At 45.7% G+C, this 19727-nt stretch overlaps 1 protein-coding gene across 1 annotated transcript in view; it reads left to right on the top strand.

The window, feature by feature from the left end:
* Positions 1-257: 257 nt before the first annotated feature.
* The window catches only part of MTERF1 (mitochondrial transcription termination factor 1), a 34200-nt gene continuing 14730 nt past the window's right edge, over positions 258-19727 (top strand). The window contains exon 1 of the mRNA XM_086941843.1: positions 258-435. The gene's annotated coding sequence lies outside the window, so the exon portion shown is untranslated. The remainder of the gene's footprint in view (positions 436-19727) is intronic.

Genomic DNA, 19727 nt, shown 5'->3' with positions numbered 1-19727 from the left:
CGTTTTTGATTGCGAGTTCTGCTGCAAATTCATTCCTTTTAATTTAAAGCCGTTTGCAATGGGGCATTTTTGGAATTAACACGATTCAGATGCATTTACTTTTTATTTGCGCACAAATCGCAATTACATTAATAAAAACATGAACCGCAGTTAGATGTTACACAAGCCGGAGGTAAAGCTAAAAACTCTAGCTCCGGCAAACTTTGCTAATTGTATTTTCAACTATAAAGTATAGACTAATAAAAGAATGAAAAGATACCGGCCAGCCTATCACAAGAGTGATCTCTGTGACAAATCATGAGCCTGATTTTGAGACCAATGAAAACGCGGTTTACAGGTTTACTGCAGGAAATAATTCTCAGTTTCGTTTCTGCGGCATGAGAATGGGACACGGTGACTGTTTTTAGCTGTACTGGTGTTTCCTGATGAATCTTGGTAAGAAAGACGACACCCATGGGGGGTATATCACTTCGCATCTGTTTTCAGCAGCTCGGGTTTTATATATGTTTATAAATTAGAAGAGTGGTAGGCAACTCGTAAATTCTGCGACAAAAAGACTTTGCCTGAATAAATAAAACGGCGCTATCAATTTGGAAGCACGAGACCTTCCGAGCCATAGTGATATGAAAAGGGAGTATGGAAAATAATTTACTTGCTACTACTGTCGGAATGCATTTTGAGTTTGGTTTTTTATGTTCACAACTTCAGCAACAACAAAAGAGCAAATCTTAAAGCAGGTGTGTTGCAGGCATTTTTGCTACAGCGATAGTAGAGTACGTTTTCGGTCCACACTGGAAACGTAATTATAATAGCTGTTTGTTTATTTATTTAATGTATTTATTTAATGCATTTTTATAAAGCGCGGACTTTACCAGAAGGTGTCAGAGCACTGTACAATAGAACCAGTTACGTTACATGAGAGAACTGTTGCAGGAATAGAACAAACAAAAATAGCATGAACAAGACTGTACAAGCAAAAGTAAGAATAAATATGATACATTTTACAATGACTAAAGAACTTCCTGGCGAACAATAGCAGGCCATAGAATCAAAACAACGCAGGCAAAAGGAACACAATTTCAAACACAGCAAGCACAGGATGTATAAGCAAAAATATAAACATATGTGACAAATTTACATTGACTAAAGAACTTCCTGGCAGGGTCTGAGAAGGAGGGAATTAGTTCTGAAAGTGTCTTTGGAATAAAAGAGATTTGAGGTCCGCTTTGAAGAGCTGGATGGAGGTGATGGCACGGAGCGTAGGAGGAAGCGAGTTCCAGGTTCCACGCCCATTCTCTGTTGAAGAATGTTAAGGAGGGTGTTGTGATTAACAGTGTCAAAAGCTGCAGAGAGGTCAAGAAGAATCAGAAGGCACGATTCTCCTGAATCGAGAATATGCAGCGCATCATCGATCACTTGCAGCAGGGTTGTTTCAGTGCTGCAGTTTTGAATAAAGCCCGACTGGAACATGTGGAGGAGATTATTGTCCATAATGTGTAGGGACAGTTGTTTTGCAACACATTTTTCTGTGATCTTTGAAAGAAAAGGGAGATTGGTCATGGGGCGGAAGTTATTGAGGTCATTTGCATCTGCAGAGGTTTTTTTTAGAAGGGGGGTAACCTGTCCTGTTTTGAGGACACTTGGGAGGGATCCTTGACTGAGGAAGAGATTGACTAGCCTGGTCCAGTAGGAGAGAGTGTTAGTATAGAAATTAATGGCGATGCCACTGGAAATGGGGTCAGAGGAATGGTTGGAGGGTTTGGTTTCGCGGATACATTTGAGGAGATCACCCGTTCGAGTACACCCAAAGAATAACTAGAGGTAACGAGCCAGCAAATTAACAGGTAGAACCAAACTAAGGGTCTCCGTGAAGATAAAGTTTCTCAACAATTAAAAATACATCTGGAAGCTTTGGCAGTAATGCCATAATGGCACTGAATTGGTAAGTACTTATGAAAAGTGATCATTTTAAAACATAAACCTTTAGGGAACCAAGTGGCTAGACAGTTGTCATGTAAACCCTGTAAGTGGCCTAGATCATTATAGAGCAACAGTGTAGTCAATTAAATCAAACACAATAGGTTTTTGTACAACTGGTGCTTTAAGTCGCATATTTGATAGTGCTTTCTAATGCAATAATGAAGAACAAGCATTGGCATTACCAATAGGTCTCGCCTTTGGGACCGTATAAGTGTGTAGCGTTACAGCACATGATCCTGGATGATTCATTATAGCTTAATTTCTGAATATGTGTCGGGTTATATCAATCCAAAATTGGAACCTGTGAAAGCTCGTGACATTAGAAGCAGTGCTCTAATAAGTGATAATGAAGAAAAAGTAAAATAAAATATTTGCCTAGGATCCCATAATTTGTTAAAGCATAAAAGCTTTGACTGAGCTCAGATTCTGTGATTGTGCAAGTCAGAAAGAAGATAAACCACCCGATCAAACAAGCAGACGGGCTGGGAAGCATACGTGTAAATAAATACCTGGAAGTAACGCGCGCGCCATGACGCACTGACCGAGCATGTTAACTGTAACACTGTGCACAGAGGAGCCAATATAGAGTTCAACAGAATGAACGCAGGTGGAGTTCATACATTTTTTTTTTTAAATACAGTCATGTTCCGCGTGGCTGTGTTGAGATTAGCAAGCATTCACAACGAAGAAACTCCATTCGTGTTTATTTAAGCAGAGCAGGGTGAAAATAGCGTAATTTGTCCACAGACGCACAGAACGGACTTCCATGTGAGCGCAGTGCATGCAACCACCCTCAGTTCCCACCTATTGACTGGTTTCTTTCAGTGTTCCTCTTCAGCCCTGGCATGACATGGCACACGGGATTGGCAGCGGGTGTGGGAAAGGTTTACATTTTTTCACGAATACATAGTTCTGTCAGGTCGATATTTTGCCATTGGGTGTTTTTGAGTAGGGATATTTTTCTTAGTTGCTTACTTCACATGGCCCGCAAATGGTTATCACCTGATGCCACTTATGATATCACATATGACACAAGCGCGTGATGTCATCAGTCACTATGAGGCATGCGCAGTTGGTGAAGTTTGTGAACCTCTCTGGTGATTGAACGTCGGAGTGCATAAATAAATGATACATGTTTATAGCGCTCGGGACCCAGAAGTAGGGCCTCTCGAGGCACCTAGCTGCAGGAGCTTTAGGGTGCAGCTCACCAGAGGGGATGAAGGCACTATGTTGACATCACTCTACCCCAAGGGTTCAGGTGGCACCAGGCCGCGGTGCACGTGGGTTGAAGGTTCTGGCCATCCCAGCAGCACTCTGCTCTTTGACCCATCCCGTCCACCTTTGGAGGGAGGTCACTCTGTTTCCTTCCCTACATTGGTGGTTCCCTTTTTAAAGGCAGGAGTTCCAGAGAGGGACTTCCGGTTGTGGTGACACACATGTACACACATCACATGTGACACCACGCAGACACAGTGAGGTTGTGACGGTGTGGACACAGGCCGGGGTGCCAGCAGCCCACTCCTCTGGGGAGCCTGGGAGCCAACGGAATGCAGAAGAGGTGCCCTCGCCAGGGGACATAGATAAGTGATGCAGATGAGCTGATGGGGGCCCTCGCTTGGGGGTAATGGCCACTACAACGCGGCCGTTTCCACGCATAACATTAACCACGCATGCTTTACAACGCATGCGTGGTTAACACGAATAACCTTTATCACGTATACCTTTACTACGAGATACGTAGTAAAAGCATGTGTGGTAAAGGCTAAAATTAAACGAGACCTGTTGCATTGCAAATGCTTGTTTAGAATGGTATGGCCTGGTATTGTATAATATGTATAATGTGGTAACCTACAGTATGGACTGCCATTGTATTAAATGGTATGGTCTGTTATTATTATACAGTATTGTATGTTATGGTTTGTTATTGTATAATATGGTATGTTTTTGTCTAATATTGTATGGTATAGTGTGGTATGCATGGCCTTTTATTGTATCGTATACTATGGAATATGAGTAAGGTATAGCATGTTATTGATGTGTACAACCTATGAACTAACTGTATACATACAGGTGCATTTAGGCATGCGCGAAATCACTCGTTGGTACAATTTTAAAATATGTAACTGAAGTTGGCTTTCCCCAATTGGAATGCGACCAAAATGTGGACAAGTCAGAAACAAATGTAGCCTTAGTAAATGCTTTACCATGTGGCTTTATTAAAATGCGGACAAGACTGGCTGGAAAAAACGGCTTACTGGAAAGCAAAGTTTTGAAAAAATCAGGAAAGAGAACGAGTGATGGGAGCAAACTAGAACATGATGTGCTTTAGTTGCATACACTTTTTGGATTATTTATTTACAACACAAGCGTCGCCTAAGATCAAGCATTGGTTGTGCCAGAGGAGGGATTACAAATATTTCAAGCTTGTCTATAGGCTTGCAGAGCAGACCGGGTGGAGCATCCTCCTCAGAGAGTAGGGAAAGGTACAAGGAAGCGGACAAGGACGTAATGAGGTCTGAGCTAGATCACACACACCTGTCATATTTTATATACAGCCCCTTACGTTTGAGATGTTCTCCTGCAATACAAATGTTACCTTTCTGGCCATCTAAACAGCAGCCACCTTGCTGTAAACTCTACCACTGCTGCTTAGTGGCATCAAAAACAATTACCACAAAAATAATCCTTCATGCACTTGATTTAAACAGGGGAAAATGAACTTCGCCAATATGTTCTGCTATTCTGCTTGTCATACACTATTGACAGGTCGGGAGGAGCGTTTTATTTCTTCCCAGCTGTTCACGCAGACCTTTCTCTCATGCTCGCTCACAGTGCCAAGAAGAGCGTGCTAGATTTAGGAAAGCGCATCACAGCGTGAGCTATTTTTAAACCTCCTTGCACGCGCGGCCATGGCTGAGTCAGCACGTGTGGCGCGAGGACAGTAGCGCACAGGCGCAGTGATGCTGCACATAGTAAGTAATCCTTTAATTCTGTCTAGGGACAAATAGGTTTACGTGGATGCAGGGTCACCACATGATGTCATGAAGTCTCAACTTGAGCTAGCATTGTTGTATCAAAAACTGAAAAAATTGCAGGAATCAATTATCATGAAAAAGGTAACGTACAGCAAAATGTGCTTCATGCCTAAAATGTGCCCAAAGGAATTGAGTTCAATCTGGATGTGCATTTATAGCATGCATACCATGCGTGAAGTAAACCATTAATGCTAAATATTGGCCCCTCTACTGTTTTACTCACAAACATGCCCGGGAAAAATCCTGCCCAAACTCGAAAATGACAATTACTTGGTGCTCGTACAATCAAAGAGGCAATTGTATGATGGTAAGATGGTCTCTGACGCTTGGGGCGTTACACGAACACTAAAGACAAACTGCCAACATATCCGTCTTGTATCATTACATATGAGTCAATACACATGTTCGGAAACAAACACGAAAACTCCAGATACCTCTAGAAACTTGCAAAAGCTAACTAGCCGAAGCCAGGAACTCGCCCAATGCTCCAGTGTGCTAAATACAGCCCATACATTTGGCGTTCGGACAGTTATAACACTGCTATTTACAGCAATTAAATCTGAAAACAAAGTGAACAGTCCTAAAGTTAAGGCTAGTTACAACCTCCTAACCAGTGCAACGTGCGATATACAGTGTGCGGTGCTTAGCTATAAAAACGTGCCTCAATCCGTTCTCTGGAATGCCGCCATCACCATGCTCCGTTCACTAAGTGAGAACTCCGGACGCCTTTTAAACAGACTGTGGCGTTTTTCAAAAAGTAATGTGACCTAAATGTTGGCGCAAGTAAAATCTACATGGGAACAACAGACTATGGATAGTGCACAGGTTGTGAATTAGTAACAAAAACCAACAAGAAAAGCGCTAGCGCGGCAGCAGGTGGGAGGGATTCACTCGCGGGAGCAATAATTGCGACCAGATGTGCCGCGCACTCCCGCAAGTGGATCTCCTAACGTGCACGCGTTGCCATTGAAGGCAATGACAACGCATGCACGTGCTTGGCTGAAAAGCCGAAGCGCTAGGAAAAGGTCGTTTTCCTTTGCAGTGCATGCGCTGCGAAGGCTCGACCTAAAAAGGAGTTTTGGTGAAATAAAATAATTTCATAAGATCATTCAGTTTGAGCTGGCAAGCAGTGATGTATCAAGGTTTTGTTTGGTTTCACTTTGTACAAATCAGCCACTAAATGGACTTCTCCATTTTTTTTGTTAAAGCTTTGTTTTTACCTCTTTGTACATTCTGCACCACTTGATGTCTTTGGAGAAAGTAATCTGGAAGACCCAAGTAAAGTGTTTTGCCATAATCAAGTCTGAAGTTTAGTGCTTGAATAAGTGTTTTCTTTACAGTAATTAATAGGAGAGGTAGGAAGAAAAGGGAGGTGTCCACGCTTTTTAGGTTTTGCCTCGCCAAAAAGATGCGCTCTGCGCATCTTTTTTGCGCAGCAAAAACGAAATGAGAACTGTAGTGTGGCTTTGGGTCGGCCCTCGTCATTCATTGGCTGGCTCCGTAAATGGAGCCTTGCCATTGGACGAGGGGCCTGTCCGTCAATGCCGGACCAGACACGGGGGCGTTCCCGAGATTCTTTGGCTTTTGCCGACGTCACGCGACGCCGGGAACGCCCCCGTGTCTGGTCCGGCATTGCCGGCACCTGCCTTCCTGCTCTGCGTGTTTGTTCCCGCCCCCGCCCCCCCCGCCCCCCCTCCCGCTCTCCGTGCACCTGCCTTCCTGCTCTGCGTGTTTCTTCCCGCCCCCCCCCACCCCCCCTCCCGCTCTCCGTGTGTTTGTTCCCACCCTCCCCTCCCGCTCTCCGTGTGTTTTATTTATGCGTGTTCGCAGAAGGGGCATGGGAGGTGAATCTGTCCGTCAACGCGGACCCGTTTTCGTGTTTTTCAAGGAATTGTCCCCATCGCCGCCCGGCCCGCGACCAGGAAGTCAGGCAGGCCGGGGGCGGACCTGCGGGACACTCGTCATTCCCCAGGCCGCGCTCTGATTGGCTGCCGGCCCGGGACCTAAGTGGAGGAAGAAGCAGCCTGCAACCTACGCTGGAGACCGAGGAGAGTCCCGAGGAGAGGGAGCTCTTAAGCCGCCGACGAGACCCGGTGAGTGCCTGAGAAGGCATGTAACACGTTAAAGACTATTAAAGTTCTAACGTTTTTGTTACTATTTCACTTTTATGACCCACTTGAGGGCGATGTGCTCTCTCTTATTTCTGCTTCTTTGTTATAGCCTCCAAATGCATGGAAGTGTGTAACTCTGGAGCATAAGTGCGGGGCTCTGGGGTATCTATTTCGGGCACCAAGAGAACGCGAGCAGAAGAAAGGAAGGACTTCTCCAGTGCTTCGATCTCTTAAATAGTTACGAGACAGAGTGTGTGTTGCTTTTTTTTCGGTGTGATCTGGTCCTGGATGTGTGTTGAAAGCAGCGATGCAGGATGGTGGAAAGACGAAAACAACAAAGTGGATGTCAAGCAACAACCTGGGTTGGTGCGGTCGGATGGGATTAAACGGTGCACAGGAGCAACGCGGGACCAGGTGCATAGCTACTATTGGTGCAGCAGATGCTTTTCTCAACCAGTGCCTCCTTTCCCCTCAGTAAGTGGGGCTCGACAGCCCCGGATGTCTGTGAGCGGGCAAGAACGCTTCAACGCCTTGTGCGGGGTCGTAAGCGCTATATAAATACAATTGCGAAACAAGGACACGTTTCGTTCGGGCTTTAGCAGCCCTCGGATCTCTCCCGGCCAGGCTCTGTTTGAACTATGCATTCCGTAGCATAGGAGTACCAGAATTCCAAATTGTGTGGCTTGTCAGACACCTGGGTAGAGCCAACCGCAGCGCCGTCTCACTTTCACCCAAGGGGGAGTGCTTTATCCGCTCGTGTGTATGGCAGTGGCCGCTGAACCCAGTGCCCCCGCCTAAATGCCACAACCCTGTTCTGCGTTGAAGCGCTTGGGGCAGCCTGTCGCCCACCCCCGCTGTTCCAGGCCGGGCCCGTGTGTGTTAGGGTGGCACGAGAGGGGCGCCCGCGTGCATGGAGCCTCGCCGTCGCGCGCTCTCCCAGGTGCACATGATTAGGTCGCGGGGCGGAGCGGAGCACGTCTTTCGGGCCGTTCAAAGGGGAGGCAGAGTTCAGCGGCAAGCCTGGGAGTGGCACCGCGGACTTCCCAGCTCTTCCTCTAGGACTGGAAGAACCTGTCCTGGCACATTCTGCACATTCTGGGCACGAGGAAGCCAGAAAACATTCACTTGCGAGGCGCGCGTACCTGCATATCCAGGGGGCAGACAAGCAAAGAAACTTAACTTTGACGTGCCAGGGCCTGAGGTGCCAGGGCTGTTAAGACCGTTCACGAGTCTCCTAGAGAACCAGGACAGGAGGCACACAAGTCTGTGTTAACCTTTCAAGTTGCTTATCACTTGGTGCCTGAGGCAACTAAGTGTTAACGTTAGAGGCCCTAGCCCCTAGTGCCTTAGAACCTGGAGCATGAAGCCGGCGCTAGTATGAACCCTTGAAGCGCCAGTCCGCTGCAGCTTCTGCCACGAGGCGCCAAGGGCATATCGTTATGGCTGGACACTTCATGTCCCTCTGCAGCTAGGGCGCACTAACCACGAGGTACATTGGCCTGAAACAACTAATCAACTTTGCAATTACCTTTTCAGTTTTGAATAGTCCAGATGCGGAGTCAACCGATTCACATAAGTTTGAAGGGAGTGACCCCTATGGCCCAAAGCATGCGGCAACCTGGCGTATCATATGGCGTTTGTTCACAGCTGAGCACCTGACGCAGCCAGTAAACCTAGTCACTCTGTTGCACAAGGGATAGAACCCGAAGTTCACAAGTTTCCCAGAGTGTACTACATGGGGCAACAAAACCACAATAATTTACTGAGACACAAGTCCAGCAAAGACCATGACCTGAGGCAGTTCTTTCTTGCTAAGAGCATAAGATGTGACCAGGGGCAGTGCTCTGTATTTAGCTGAGATGGGGACGTTGCCTCAGAGAATACCAAAAGCTTAAATATATTTTTGGATTGACCCAGAGCCTCCATCTTGACTAATAATAATGCATACAATCCATGTTAACAAGAGCTAAGTCATGCTGTGTATGTTGCTATATGTGTACAAGAGCTAAGTCATGCTGTGTATGTGTGTATGATGCTAAATGTGTATTATGCTATGTGTATGTGTGGGTCTGTAGCTGTGTATGCGTGCAGATGTGTCCAGGAGCTGAGTGATGCTGTCTGTGTGTAATGCTATGTTTGTATAATACTGTGTGTGTGTGTGTAACTGTGTCTGTCTGTATAACTGTGCATGTCTGTAGCTGTGTGTGTATGTAGCTGTGTATACAAAGCCTGTCAATGTGTGTAGAGGAGGAGCTCTGTGTGTGTGTGTATAGCTCTGTGTACATATACCTACAGGCTCAAAGCTTTGAAGACTTCTAAGAACATTATGGCGTCATCCAACCACATGCAGCCAGTGCTTATTTTGTAAAAGAATCGGTGCGGGCTCCCAAAGCTCTGCTCGGATGTCTGTGGCCTGCGCTATTAAATGTCGTACACCAATCACCAAGGCTTCGTAGTGTTAAATCCAGCTCATGCCTCTCTAATCCACCACGTGGCACTCCCGCCCCCTGTATCTTAGTCAGTATTTGTAAAGTGCAACTCTTGCAGGTTCCTGCTTTATCCCTTTGCAATGTTTTTCTTTCTTTCTTTCTCTTCCTCCTTCTTTCCTTTTTGTGAATTTTCCCCTCTCTTGCTCTCAGTAAATGTCTGATGCAAGAAAATAAGTGCCGGTCTGCAAAAATGAGCCTGTGGGCCCCACCGTCAACCACTGGTTCAAATTAAGCATTGCATGCAGCAGAAACATAAATGACAAAATACATAAATGGTGCCCTGCAACCAGTAATTGAACGGCTTCTCCCCAGAACCGCAGAAGTGAATCGCCTTCAATGGGGAACACCCACTCCTTAGCTCTAAGCAGTCAGTTTAACTTTAAAAGGAACCTTGTTAGACAAATACCGACATCTTTTAAAGAATCTCATCATTCATGAAGAGGGGCAAGAGATTATTTATTTATGTTTACAAAAAACATAAATAAAAATAATGTCAAGAGCAATGCCAATAGCTCTAACTTTAACAAAGGCAAAACCATTGCATTGTAAATGCTTGTTGTCTTCTATCAGTCAGGAAGGAAGTTGGGCATTTCAGAGCTAATCCACCAATTCCAATTGATTGAAGACGAGCCAGCAGTTTCTTATGGGGAAGGGTGTTAAAGACCCCGCCACCATTGCTGTCCACAATGGTGGCGAGGTTCAAAGGCGTGGATAAAAAAACTAAATATTTTGTAATCTTTTTCAGTCTTTCACCTTCAGGTAACTGTATATAAAATAAGTCCTGGCTTAAATGTAAAATAAATGCAAGTTAAGTTAATCAATGAGAAACGAACTATCCTACTTTATGAAACCTTGATTAGTTAATGCACTGCAGCGGTCTGTGCCAGTAACCAGAGAGCCAAGGGATTTAATCCTGGTCGTCGCAGTAGAGAATAGTGAGGGGAGTAAGACAGGCCCTTGTGGTGCAGGGGCCTGTGTTACGCCTGATTCAGAGCTAGACTGGCTTGAGCTTTCAGTGGCTTGCCCTCCTCTTAGAGTAACCCTTTAGAAATGCCTGACACTCTCTCCAGAGCTTGATAGTAGGCAAAAAGACTAATTATCCATCCTGGGTTTTGGAGAGGGGGCTGGCATGTATGTGCACTCTTCAATATTCATCAGGGAGCGCACACACAGGAACATAGAGCTCTTAAGTTTCTCAGGTCCATGCATAAGTAAGTATCTAGTCCTGATCTTATAAGAGAATCAAGTGGGCTACAAGTCCTCGCATCCCAAGACTAAAACCTGGACAGACTTGGAAAACTTGAGAGCTCTGTAACCCCGGCTCATTATATTACACAAAGGACTGTTCTTCTGACATTAGGGCATACCAGGAGTATGTTTTGATAACAGTACAAGATGTGTGCTTGAATGCGTATTACACTACACCTTTTCCTGGCACATAGATGTCACCAGGGCACATGTAGAATTCCTTATTAGTCTATCATGCCACATGAACCGTTGTTTAAGGTACATAGGTCAATATATCATCAACATAAGCTTTATGCAGCTTAAAGGTGGGTGTTGAGAAATTATTGTCCGCAGGTTTACCTAGAACTGTGATATTAGATCTGATATAAAAACACATTTATCGTTATGTGAGAGTGCTACAGAAGTCCTTGTTTTTTTATGTACACTACCTTTGTGAAGTGACCCTAAAACCTCCAACTCCCAATTTGTAAAAGTTAAAGAGAGCACAGTCCTTTCGGTTTGTACTAAATTCTTTGATTTGCCCCTGACCATTTTAATCTTATTCCCATTTTTGATGTTTTGGGGAGAGTTCGCAAAGTCATATATCGGTACTTAAATGAGTACTGCTGGAATATTGTTTTATGTTCTCCATAATGTCTTTGTGACGAGGCCTCTTATTGTCCATTTGACAAGAAAATAGTCTACATCCCTTCTTGATGGTTATGGGAATGTGGCTCTCTACTTGCAGAGCAGTGGCGGTGTTCATTCATACTGATCCAAAGCTTTGCATTGAGTCAAAGCTACACATTTGCAAGTGCATTGTAATAAATTTGAAAATGAAATCAGAATAAATGGTAGTTAACTGTATGGACATGTATTCTAAACTCAGGCTCGAGAATGAATGTGATAATAATCAACTGTGCTAAGGGTAGTAATGCTCATTTGAAAGGTGGTAGGAAGTGGGATGCAGTGAATGAGAGTAGGAGGGGAGCGTGAGAGTGAGCAAAACCTGTGGGAGGTGAATGGGATAGAGGTGGAAAGAGAAAATGAGAGGTGGAGAGGAAAAGTAGGAGGTGAAGAGAGAGAGAGAGACAGAGCAAAATCTGCGAGAGACCTTTGGGAAAGAGTGAAATGCCTCCATTGTGTGTGGCAGAAGGTAATATTGTGAGATGAGTAGCAGTCTGTTGCAGGGTATGAAATGCATATGGTTTTGTGCTGATGTGAGTTGTTAAATGGCAGCTGATGGAAGAGGAGTACTGAGTTAAGGATGGAAGGTGTGTGAGAGGGTGGTAGAACTTGGTGGGGTGCTGTTAGCGAGAGCAGGGTGCAGAGGATCTGGGGAGAGCTGGGGTTATAGGAAATACGGTGTGTGGGAGTGTGGCAGGACTGTTATTTGAAATTCTATTTTTCAGTGCTGCAGGTAACAAGTAACATTTGATGGTGCTCCGCATGTGAACTTATTGCTGAAGATGTCTGTTGTGAACAGTTGCTCACTGAGCTATCTTGATGGTTGTGGGATCATTTAAGGGTTGTTGTCAGTTATGATCTATGGAGGAGGGCCAGGAGCAAATCTGCTTTACAGAGTGGGGATGAATTGAGCGGATGTTCGATAATCCATGGGACTAACATTAAGCTTAAACAGCAAGATGGCTAAGTGAGATGACATGTTGCTGCCGAACTGTTCTAACAAAAAACGTTTCGAAGCTGGAGGGTCTGAGGTAAGATTTAGAGACCACACAGGATTAATTACCCCAAAACTAGACTAAAAAACAACACAAAATCCTGGGGTCTAAAGAAATGATATGTCAAGTGTAACAATTTTACTACTAACTGTTTTACACATATAGTATATGAAATGCCAACAACAAACCAGTGACTAGGCCCAATCAGATAAATAACTGGGCATTTCCCTTTTAAGGACGAAATCCCTCACTCACCAGAGGTGACATGCTTTATCATAGGGATTCCCCTCCCAGAGCAACCTAGTTCCTCTGGGGTCTACAACCCCCTCTCTGAGAGGGAGGAGCTCAGGGATGTTTTGATGTTATCTAGGATGTACTAAATCCACCTATGAGGAGCTAATAGTGTGAGTGAGGAGCAGCGCAAAATATATAGTGAAAAACTGGTAGGATGTGAATTAAAACTTGCTCGAGGCCGTCCAAAAAACTCCTTATTGTAGGACGTACTCCGCTAGGGTTAAAAGCAGTGCACCAACGGTCTAAATTTAAAACCACGGTGGTGTCAAAATGATATACATTAGGTTGAAATGTACCATAATTGTAAGGTCACAAGTTTGAATCTTAGCAAGGCCGACACAGTCTTCCATTCTTGACCCCGCGCACAATTTAGTGAGGACATCACAGACTTCATCACTCCACACGCGCTCCCCTCCAAAGATTACATCCTTCTGGGAGACCTCAATTTTCACCTTGAAAAGAACAACGACCGCAACTCCACCACCCTTTTGGACAACCTCGCCAACCTCGGACTTAAACTACTGGTCACTTCCCCCACCCACATCGCAGGTCACACTTTCGACCCTATCTTCACCTCCAGCAATCATGTCTCCTTCAGCCACACTACGGCTCTCCTCTGGACTGACCACAGCTGCGTTCACTTTACCTACAACAAGCCCAAACACAACAACCACCCCCAACCAACTCTGCAAAGAAACTGGAACAAAATCACCATCGACCAGATCTCCTCATCGCTTCTTCTAAATCCCCCAGCCCACTCCTCAAACCCCGACCAAGCCGCCACCAACCTCACCCTATGGTTATCCAACAGCGCCGACATCCTAGCACCACTGAAAAAACGACAAATCAAACTTGGCAGCAAGAAGGCCTCCTGGTTCAACGATGATCTTAAGAAATCCAAGAAACTCTGCCGCTCCCTAGAGAAGGCCTGGAAAAAAGACCCAACCACCAGTACCAAGGACGCCTTCAAAAACGCCACCCGCATACACCACCAACTGAGCCGAAAAGCCAAGAAAACCGCCTTCAAGGACCGACTAGATAGCAACGCCCACAACAGCAAGGAACTTTTCAACATCGTCAAGAGATTTACCAACCCCTCGGCCAATTCTAACGACATCACCCCTTCTCAAGCCCTCTGCGACTCCCTAGCCTCATTCTTCCACAACAAAATTGCAGACATCCACAACAGCTTCGACAACGAACCCGGAGACCAACCCACCCAACCACCTGATGGACCTTCACCCCCTTCGAACATCCTTAATGACTGGAACCCAATCTCCACTGAGGACACCATCCGCCTGATGAACTCCATCCACTCAGGATCCCCCACAGACCCATGCCCTCACCAAATCTTCAACAAAGCAGACTCCATCATAGCACCGCACCTCCGAGACGTCATCAACTGCTCCCTCAACTCCGCCACCTTCCCGGAAAGCTGTAAACACGCTGAACTCAGCGCCCTTCTGAAGAAACCCACAGCTGACCCCACCGAACTCAAAAACTACCGTCCCATCTCGCTCCTTCCATTCCCGGCCAAAGTCATCGAGAAAGCTGTCAACAACCAGCTCGCCGCCTTCCTCGAAGCCAACAAATCCCTCGACTCCTCACAATCCGGCTTCCGAGCAAAACACAGCACAGAGACCGCCCTCATCGCAGCAACAGACGACATTCGGACTCTACTGGACAATGGAGACACAGTCGCCCTCATCCTCCTCGACCTCTCCGCAGCCTTCGACACAGTCTGCCATAGCACCCTTCTACAGCGCCTCAGAAACATCGGAATCCAAGGAAAAGCACTAGAATGGATCACCTCGTTCCTCACCGGAAGAACCCAGAGAGTCCGCCTACCACCATTCAAGTCAGAGGCCACTGAAGTCATCTGCGGCGTACCACAAGGATCTTCACTCAGCCCCACCCTTTTCAACGTTTACATGAGCCCCCTCGCAGCCATCGCACGCCAACACAACCTCAACATCATCTCCTACGCGGATGACACTCAACTGATCCTATCACTCACCAATGACCCTAGCACCGCCAAAACTAACCTACACGAAGGAATGAAAGAAGTAGCCGAATGGATGAAACACAGCCGTCTGAAACTGAACTCAGATAAAACAGAAGTCCTCATCTTAGGTACCTCCCCCTCTGCATGGGACGACTCTTGGTGGCCAGAAGCCCTTGGAAAAGCACCCATCCCGACAGACCACGCACGGAACCTGGGTGTCATCCTGGACTCCTCACTTTCGATGAACAGACAAGTCAACGCCGTCTCTTCATCCTGCTTCAACATTCTTCGCATGCTCAAAAAAACATTTCGTTGGATCCCCACCGAAACTAGGAAAACGGTCACCCACGCTCTGGTCACGAGCCGACTGGACTATGGAAACACCCTCTACGCCGGTACCACCGCTAAACCTCAGAAAAAACTCCAACGAATCCAAAACGCCTCAGCCAGGCTCATATTAGACATCCCACGTAAAGAACATATCTCTGGTCACCTGAAAAACCTCCACTGGCTTCCCGTCAATAAGAGGATCACTTTCCGGCTCCTAACCCACGCACACAAAGCACTCTACGAAATCGGACCAGAATGCCTCAACACACGACTGTCCTTCTACACGCCCTCCCGCCAGCTACGATCATCCAACCAAGCCCTTGCCACTGTACCCCGCATCAACAAAACCACCATGGGAGGCAGATCCTTCTCCTACCTGGCAGCTAAAACCTGGAACTCACTTCCCAATTACCTTCGCCTTACCCAGAACCACCTAGCATTCAGAAAGCAACTTAAAACATGGATATTTGACAAGTAATTCCCCACCCCTCCTCTAGCGCCTTGAGACCCTCTGGGTATGTAGTGCGCTATATAAATTTTTTGACTTGACTTGACTTGACTTGACATAAATTAAGTAACAGTAAGAAACAGCAGAAGTGCTTTGAGAAGCACTGTATAAAAAAAGTAGTTGTTTGTATTGATGTGAAATACTAAAAGATAAAACTTCCAATACATTTGCAGTCGCCTTCTTGGAACGGAAGATTAAAACTTAACTAGAAAAAAGGATGCTGCATCATGACCTATATATTTGCATCCAAACATATGTATCATCACCCTCTTGCAGCCTATATTTGTTTTTCCAATGCTGCTTTCCATTAGGAAACAAGCTAATTTCCTTTTTCCTGATAGAGAACTGCATTGGTAACAAGCATTTGCAATGCAATGGGTCTCGCATTTATTGAGAGTTTAAGGTATTGACTGTAAATGACAATGCCTTTTATTTATAGGTTTTGATTATGAACACATAAATAAAAGGCATTGTCATATACAATGCCAATAGCTCAAAGTCTTGTAAATGCAAGACCTATTCAAAGAAGTGGCCGCTATTGTCCCAGGCTGCATAGAAAATGAAAGTGCACATGCTGCACTGAATGTGTCAGAAAAGCATGTCGTGCCTGCAGTAGGAGAAACTATTAAAATAAAATAGTGCTTACAGACTAAAAAGACTCACTATGTAACAACCGAAGTAAATGGGCCAGTCCTCATGGGAGACAACAAATGAAGACAAGGAGGTACTAAGGAGGGACTAACAAGCCTATTAAAGAATCAGAAGCCAGGATTTACGAAGGACAATGATACAAGCCAATGACAAATGCGGCGGAGAGTGGGCGGGGCTTCTATTCCATACTCTCCTACAGCATGGCTCCAAGATCAGCGCAAGCGCTACCCAGGCTTGAGCTAATAAAAAGGAGCACTATCTATTTCCTAATAGGTAGCTCTAACTGCTCATGAGATGCTGCAAAACATAACTATTTTGTTAGTTCCATGTTCTGAGATCCACAAACTGGAGTGTATTGTGGTCCTTCCACCCGTGGTCGGGGCAAACCTTCTACCGACAACATCCGAGCCCTGATGGACAACGGAGACACAGCGGCCCTCATCCTCCTAGAACTCTCCGCGGCTTTCGACACTGTCTGCCACCGCACCCTAGTACGGCGCCTCAGCCACGTCGGAATCCAGGAGAAGGCACTGGAATGGATCATCTCCTTCCTCGACGGAAGAACACAGAGTCCGCCTACCACCGTACAAGTCAGAGGCCACCGGCGTCATCTGCGGCGTCCCTCAAGGATCCTCGCTGAGCCCCACCCTCTTCAACGTCTACATGAGCCCCCTCGCGGCCATCGCACGCCAACACAACCTCAACATAATCTCCTACGCTGACGACACCCAGCTGATCCTCTCCCTGACCAACGACCCCGCCGCCGCCAGAGCCAATCTGCACGAAGGGATGAAAGATGTAGCCGAGTGGATGACGACCAGCCGCCTGAAACTGAACGCAGACAAGACGGAGGTCCTCATCCTGGGCTCCTCGCCCTCCACCTGGGACGACTCCTGGTGGCCTCCCGCCCTGGGCACCGCACCCAAACCGACCGACCACGCACGCAACCTGCGCTTCATCCTGGACTCCTCCCTCTCCATGACCAGGCAAGTCAACGCCGTCTCCTCGGCGTGCTTCAACATCCTACGCATGCTACGGAAGATCTTCTGGTGGATCCCCACCGAGACCAGGAAGACCGTCACCCAGGCCCTCGTCACCAGTCGACTGGACTACGGCAACACCCTCTACGCCGGTACCACCGCCAAGCTCCAGAAGAGACTCCAGTGGATCCAGAACACCTCAGCCAGACTCATCCTCGACATCCCACGAACCAGCCACATCTCCGGACATCTGAGAGACCTGCACTGGCTCCCCGTCAACAAAAGAATCACCTTCCGCCTCCTCACCCACGCACTCAAAGCCCTACACGACCAAGGCCCGAGCTACCTCAACAACCGAAGCAACTTCTACGCTCCCAAACGCCACCTCCGATCAGCCAACCACGCCCTCGCCGCCGTCCCCCGCATCCGAAGAGCGACAACAGGAGGAAGGTCCTTCTCCTACCTGGCCGCCAAGACCTGGAACTCCCTCCCGACTGACGTGCGACTGACCCAAGACCACCTCTCCTTCAGGAAGAAGCTGAAGACCTGGCTGTTCGAGCAGTAACAGCACCCCCCCCCCCCCCAAAGCGCCTTGAGACCCTACGGGTAAGTAGTGCGCTCTATAAATGTCTTTGATTGATTGATTACCATGCATGTGGTATGGGCAAATCTATCTGGATGCAACTGTTTGACCGCATGAATATGAAAACTGTGACACCTGTCGCTTTATCAAGGGCTAACAATATTAAAGAATATACACTGATAACTGGAAAATCCTGGTTATATGATAAATAATTGCTGATTAGATGTGGAATTTTTGTTACATATTGATTCAAGTATGTATTTTAAAGTATAATTTTCTGGATGCATGTATTTTTGTCAGCAAGTGTAAAATGCCCTTTTTCACTATCTGAGTAAAGATACAGTTATGGTGCATCATGTTGTTTTAATGTTAAATAAATCGTTTACAAAAATGAATGCAGCGATGGCAACTGAAAAGTCAGATAAAAGTAAAAGACTAGCATTTACCTTGTGCAGCAAGAATCATGTATGAGGGGCAGAACTGCCTGACCTACATGCCACATTCTGATCAGTAAAAAGAAAAATGGCTATGCTACATGCAGGATTAAAACCTCTGGCAAATGCATTAACATTAACATCTGATACGCCTTGCCAAGACTTAGATTGCTGCCAAAAACAATGAACCCCAAAAAGCTGAACTGTGTCAAACGTGGCAGACCATGCATGTACATATGCTCTGCTCTACAATCATTTACTTAGAGTTTCTTATTGTTTCAAGAGGCAATTCTTTTCCTCAAAGATAAGTCAGGGCAAGTCTAAACTGTTGAGGCACAGTCTACAAGTTCAAATGTCATGGGACCAAAAAAAAGACTCCTCTGTCACTGTAATATAAAAACAAGCATTTGCAATGCAATTGGTCTCGCATTAGGAAAGTTTGAGCTGTTGGTATTGTAAATGACACATTTTTATTTATGTGTTGGTTTTGAAAATAGAGAAATTAATAGCTTTGAAATTTACAAAGACAATACTTTCAACTTTCGCAAATGTGACACCTATAGCATTTGTAATGCAATATGTGTTGTATTAAGTGACTTAGATGTATTGCTATTACAAATAACAATTGCTTTTAATTTTTTTAAATAATTAATACTTAAATAAAAGTTATTGTAATTTATAATGGCAATAGCTTAAACTTTTGTAAATAACTTTTGTGAAGATTATGTTCAGTGTATTTTATTGTGACGAAAATCCAAGAACAGAAGTGAAATATTAACATTTTTTTGTGACATTTGTAATAAAGCTTAAAAAAATGAGAGAACATATTTGAACCAGTTGTTGTTGAATGGTTGCACAGATTGATGCTGTGGTGGTGCTGAGTGATGTTGTGGTGGCGACGAGTGATGATGTGGTGTTCAGTGATGCTGTGGTACCTCATAGTGATGTTGTGGTGCCCCTGAGTGATGCTGTGGTGGTGCTGAGTGATGCGATAGATAGAGTGTAATTATGTGGCGTGTAACTATGTGGCACTGAGTGGTATTTAGAGTGTATGTTGCATTGAGTGCAGTGTAATTATGTGGCGTGTAATTATGTGGCACTGAGTGGTATTTGGAGTGTATGTTGCGTTGAGCGCAGTTTAATTGTGTAGCATATAATTATGTGGCACTGAGTGGTATTTGGAGTGTGTGTTGCGTTGAGCGCAGTGTAATTATGTGGCGTGTAACTATGTGGCACTGAGTGGTATTTGGAGTGTATGTGGAGTGTATGTTGCATTGAGTGCAGTGTAATTATGTGGCGTGTAATTATGTGGCACTGAGTGGTATTTGGAGTGTATGTTGCGTTGAGCGCAGTATAATTGTGTAGCATATAATTATGTGGCACTGAGTGGTATTTGGAGTGTGTGTTGCGTTGAGCGC

This window comes from Lissotriton vulgaris, chromosome 10, assembly GCF_964263255.1.
Source record: "Lissotriton vulgaris chromosome 10, aLisVul1.2, whole genome shotgun sequence".
NCBI classification, from domain to species: domain Eukaryota; kingdom Metazoa; phylum Chordata; class Amphibia; order Caudata; family Salamandridae; genus Lissotriton; species Lissotriton vulgaris.
The sequence above is the reverse complement of the archived record's forward strand: the minus strand, read 5'-3'. Positions and strand labels throughout refer to the sequence as shown.